General features: G+C 38.2%; 1 pseudogene; it reads right to left on the bottom strand.

The window, feature by feature from the left end:
• Positions 1 to 1,957: 1,957 nt before the first annotated feature.
• On the bottom strand, positions 1,958 to 3,087 carry LOC133533710 (uncharacterized; annotated as a pseudogene).
• Between the last annotated feature and the right edge of the window lie 3,002 nt (positions 3,088 to 6,089).

The following is a 6,089-nucleotide window of genomic DNA, read 5'->3' as shown; positions in this document are numbered from 1 at the left end:
TTTTCCGTAATAATGCCACTGTTTTATTGTAGTCTTCATACGTAAATAAACTGAATGTTGATGTTAATTTAATTATTTACTGATTGACTGCATTACGCAATACTTCTTGGATTTATGTTAATTTAACACGCCAATAATGCGTCAAAATCAATTATTCAATCAATGAACGCATTTTTTATTTACGTTCTTGAATGAAAAGTAGAGTAGTTTATATAAAAGGCTAATTTTTCCATTGTGTTAACTTTCCGCGCTTAGGGCCATTCGCGCAGCAAAACATTGTGATCGCTTCGCGGGCCATGTTTTGATAAGGCCATGACATTGTTATCTCGTTTGATGAATGGACTTTTTGTTACAAATGGACGTTGTTATTTTGCTACTGAACTCGCTCAGTTCGAGTGTTTTCGATGGGCAGAAGCCAGCTTTAGCCAATGTGTTATCGTTGTACAAGATTTACGTAAAAGTATTTGCAGTAAGTAACTTATTACGAGAAACAAATCCTTCAAATGGTATGAAACAGGGGTAGGGGTATGAGGTATTTGATATATTGACATGTAAAGACTTCGTAAAGACGGGCCCTACGAGCACTACAAAAGTGGGCGAGTTCGTTACTGCACAAATCGTATATGTAAAGATATAAAATAATTATAAAATCGATAAGATACCTACAATACCTTTAATTAAACTTTTAAGCTGAGAGCCACGGCCAGCCCTCCGCTTTCTTGTAACGGGACGGATTGGCTACATATTTTGATAGAACGAATTGACATGTTCACGGACCGGATTCGGCCCGCGGGCCATGGTTTGCAGACCGCTGTGATAAGGCGTTTCTACCCTCATCTATTGAAATTTGGTGTAAGTTATTTACCAATGTATGGCTATATTAACACAATGAAAAAAATAGCCACAACCGAATACAGAACCTCCTCCTTCTATGAAATTGAAGTCGGTTAAAAATAGAATTAGAATATCATTTATTCATACCATACAATACAATAAACAAAACACAATTAAAACATAGAGATGAGATTACTGTAGCCACGAAATGTTTACATAGTCTGTATCCGTCACCCGTCAACCGAGGGGGTGAAGGGGGGCTTTAAACATTGCCTCTTTCAGCGCCATTTTCAATCCCTAACAACGGGTAACAATTTGGAGTGATACTAGTATTTGACGAAGCTGGTATATAGTAATAGCTGGTGGTGTAGCTGGTCGAAGTAGGTAGTGTCAAAGGGTCCTACGAACATGATCCCAGTGGAATCTTCCGGCGCTGAAGCTGGAATCAAATAAATGGCCTTACCATCAGGATTCGATTCAGGATTTCAAGGGTCAATAATGTACACTTAATGATATCTAATGTACCATATGTTCTTGTGAATAAATATTCATTCGTTCATTCATTCGAACCCGGGACCTCCAGCTTCATAGGTCAGTTCCGACTAGGAATATAAAATAAGAGTTTTTTTGTAAATGTAATGTAAATACGTCAAAATAAGCTTAAAATATTAAATAAACTTGTTACTCATAAGTAAAAATTACAGACAAATTTCAATATACTTTTAACCAACAACACCACTTTCGCCACTTTTTCCTCTATTATCTACCTAGATCTCAACGTATAATCTAACTTATGACTGTAATTGTCAGAATCACATAACTGATGAGGGTAGACTCATACAATATATTACTATTCGATACAAGTAGGTATTTTACAAGAATCAATTATCCAATCTCTTAACCACAACATTTTATTCGGCATGGATTAATCATTTCAGTTTTTCAGAAGAGTGAAAATAAAACAATGATATTTATTTTGTCTATTTTCCAATGTAAATACCATATTGCAAAGCCTGATATGTATATTTTACTATGTATGTGCACTAGGGTGTCCCTTATATGAGCAAAAAAAAAATTTTTTTTTTTTTTTTGGACCGCATACCCCTCAATATTATTAGAAATGCTTTAAAAAACGTACCTGCGAAATTTCCAACCTTTGTTTCAACGGGAACCCGTGCCGACTTGGCTTTAAAGTTGTGTCAATTTTTTTAGTACGCACCTTAAACTCGTACTTCCCATTTTATTCCAAAATTCAAAAACAAATAGGAAAATAAGTTCAAATCAACATAATAATCATGAAATACAGTTATATTATACTTATTTGGGATACATTTTTCGCAAAGTAGCTTTTTTACAGTCAGGATAAAGCTTTCTGTGTTCCTGAACACCGCAATAGAAATTGTTTTTGCTCTTCGTCCGCCGTTATTAATCCGTGAAAATCTTGCATCAGCTTAACCGCCCTTTCTGCTGTATCATTTACAGCTCGAAGATTTGAGATTTTAGATAAAGCATTTAAATAAGCATCATCTTGGTTCCACATGAAAACAGGGACCCTCAAAAAGCTGGTGTCAATTTTCAAGCGAGTAAACAAGTCTTTACTCTTTTGTTGACACGAAATCATCCATGCTTTTACTAAATAAAGTTTTAGCCATTTCTTGTTTAGATGGAATATATCTTTTTTTCTGTTGATGCGGCTTCTCGTTATCACACTCTAGTTTAGAAACCATCCTCATTTTCACTTCAACACCTACTTCTTCGTCGAAAATTGCCATAATCGCAACCTCATCCGTCAAATACCACAAGTGTTTGCAGAATTTATCTAAAGCCGCTTTTGAAATTGCCTTATCAATTGCTTCATACCTCTTCAAGGTTTTCAGAAAGCACAAATCCTGGTGAGGAGCTTTAACTGCCATATTGCACTGAAGCCATGGTTTTACATAAGAAGTCGCGATGAATAAAGAAACATCTTGCAATGCTCGCTTGACTTTGACACTGATTTTTAATTGATCTTGCAGCAAAAACATCTTTATAGCGTAAATAGCTCTTGCCATCCACCGCGCTTGGTGCATGGCACCAGGAGGCTTAATTTTGTTTTTTTTTTCTTTATCACCGCCCAAATATATTACTGACAATTCAATTAGTTCGCGATAGTCATCTCGCACAATACTTTTCTTTAGCTCGCTGTAATAAAATTCCAGAAGTTCATTACGGACAGTATTGTTGACGTGTTCTTCCACAAAATTTAAACAGGTATTAAAGGCACAAGGATAGGAGAATACTTTTAAATTCACTTCGCGAATGTTATAAAACAAAACTGCCAGCACCTGCCTATTTGAAGGCAATTTCGCACCTGTTATCTGATATTTTATATCACCCACTAAGAAAATATCCTTTTTAGAACTTCGCAGTTCAATATCCATTTTGAAAAACTAAACTTATGCCTTACAGATACCAACAATTGTCGATAGACTAAGAAATTACGCCGTAATGTGCCGCTCGTTTTAAGCAACTTGTATGGACAAGATTCAGCTTCAGGTCGGCACGGGTTCCCGTTCATAGATCAAGCTAATTTTTATTTTAGGAGTACTTTAGTACATATCGAACAAATATAGGGGGTATGCGTTAAAAAAAAAAATAGGTCGAAAAATAAGGGACACCCTAATGTGCACGGACCAAGTCCTAGCCCTCACGACCCATATCGAAACTGTATACCAAAAAGCGCTTAAGTCTACAGCAGTTTTCATTGACTTAACTGCTGCTTACGACACGGTGTGGAAACATGGTCTCATGAGCAAAGTTTTCAGCGCGATTCCGAGTAGAGAGGTGGCGGATCTTATAAATAGCATGTTGAGCGAGCGGGAATTTGAAGTTTTCCTGGGAAGCTCAAAAAGTAAAAGACGGAAGCTGAATAACGGCCTACCTCAAGGATCAGTATTGGCGCCGAAACTCTTTAATCTCTACGTCCACGACCTACCACCAACGCAGGCAACAAAGTTCATATATGCCGACGATATAGCCCTGGTCGTACAAACCAAATCTTTCTCAGCTGGAGAAAATGCTCTAACTACGGACCTTACAAAGCTGGGAGAATATTTTAAGTTCTGGCGCCTAATACCCAGCGTAAGCAAGACAGAGGTAACATGTTTTCATCTTAGCAACCAAATGGCGAACTACCAACCAACTGTTTACTTCAACGGAGAAAAGCTCAGGTACAACAATTGCCCTAAATACCTAGGAGTCACCCTTGACAGATCCCTCACGTATAGGGAGCACCTCACCAAGCTATCACTTAAGCTTGCTTCGCGGAACAACATGATACACAGACTGTGTGGCACATCTTGGGGAGCATCCGCTGAATGCCTGCGCACGACTGGCATCGCCTTAGTCTACTCAGCTGCAGAGTACCTACTGTGCTCCCGTGTGATTGGAAAGCGCACACGTAGCTAAGGTGGATACTAAACTCAATGACACTATGCGATGTATCACTGGAACCATCAAGTCTACCCCCACATATTGGCTGCCAACTCTGTGCCACATAGCCCCCCCACATCTGCGTAGGAAGCATGCATTGAGGAGGGAAACAGAGAAGATCATCTCAACTGGCTCCTTACCCATTCATAGGGATTTCTGTAACCCACCTCACGAGCGTCTGAAGTCCAGAAAACCCGCATATACCCAGAACCTTTCAAGTTTTAACATTTCAGAGGCTTGGGAAAATGAATGGGCCGCCGCCAATGCAAACCCAAGAATTGCAGACCCTACACGTCGACTCCCAGGGTTTGACCTCCCGAGAAAACAATGGTGTCGGCTCAATAGACTAAGAACGGGACATGGCCGATGCAACTACTTTTTGCACAGGTGGGGGTGGAGGGACTCAGCTCTGTGTGATTGCGGCGAGGAGGACCAGACCATGGAACACATTATCCAGCGCTGCCCCCTGCATTCCTACCAGGGGCCACCAGAGGATCTGCTGCATCTCACACCCGACGCAGCTGCTTGGATCGGCATCCTGAACGTTGACGTTTAAGTTACTAACGAATAATTTTAATGTAAATAATTGCCTATTTTTATATTTATGCCATACGATTAAATAAAATAAACTATGTATGTAGTGTAGTTAAATGTATATATATTCGTCAGCAAAGCAAAAGCTTTTACCATGACTGGTTTTATTAATTCACAACGCATCCATTCCTGAAATAAATTATCTTATCAGTAAAAATGCTCAAAATCTGAAAATCGTAAAACATTTTGCATGGGATTAACTTATGAAAAATGAAATATTCGTGCTCGAGCGCACCGGCCGCTGCCGGCCGGTGGATGAATTAGGTACCTATCCACACCTTTAGCATTCAATTCCGTGTGGCAGCTGACAAATCGCACGGTTTCGACCGCTCCAATTTCCGATGACAAGACCTACATTAACCTTAAGGGCCCTCCGTCACCAACTCCCAACACATGAGAAGAATAAATCGGGTTCAAGAATAAATTAAGGTTTTTGTGTCACTAAAACGGCCGGGCTTCTGAATAGGGCCCCGGCGGCGCGGTAAAAATACTCACATATACCTACTCGGGATTGGAATACGCAATTTACGACAATTTTATTCCCAGTGACGAGGAGTAGGTACCATATTATGTTTTGATTTTAAATTAAACATTTTGTAAACTCAATTTACTTATTCATACAGTTATTATTGTGTTATTTAACGTCAGTTGTTTTAAATTCTATTGATTTAAGAAGGAAACTTATTTGAAAAAGAGGACGCTAGCGCGTTATTGCTCAACTTAACGTCTTCTATGTACTTACTTAATATGATCATAAGTTTTGAGACGAATGTAAACAGGCCGTATGCTAAAATATTTCAAATACGATTATATTAATATTTTTATTTAAACACACTATAAGTAATTAAAATTAATTGAGTTTATTTAAAATGGCCTTCTGTTTTTTTCATTATAGATAGTAGTTTAATATATAGCGTGTATTTTCGATACGACCACATAATCAAAGGGCAGTTAGTTTAACACACTTTTATAGGTTTTTAAAAAAATGGAAGACTTTTATTTTTCCATACAAAAAAAATCAGCAAGCAATGTATCACTACTTTGTTTTAACTCAAAACGTCTCATTAATGACGCGACGTCACAACTGTCACAAGTTTAGTGATCATAATGTACGAAATACATTGCCGCTCGAAAAAAATTCAAAACTTAATTATGCTCTGGTAGTAAAGACTAAACTAAAAAAATCTTTC

The sequence above is a fragment of the Cydia pomonella genome, unplaced genomic scaffold, assembly GCF_033807575.1.
Source record: "Cydia pomonella isolate Wapato2018A unplaced genomic scaffold, ilCydPomo1 PGA_scaffold_202, whole genome shotgun sequence".
NCBI lineage: Eukaryota > Metazoa > Arthropoda > Insecta > Lepidoptera > Tortricidae > Cydia > Cydia pomonella.
Note: the sequence above shows the minus strand (reverse complement) of the source record. Positions and strands in the feature narration are given on the sequence as shown.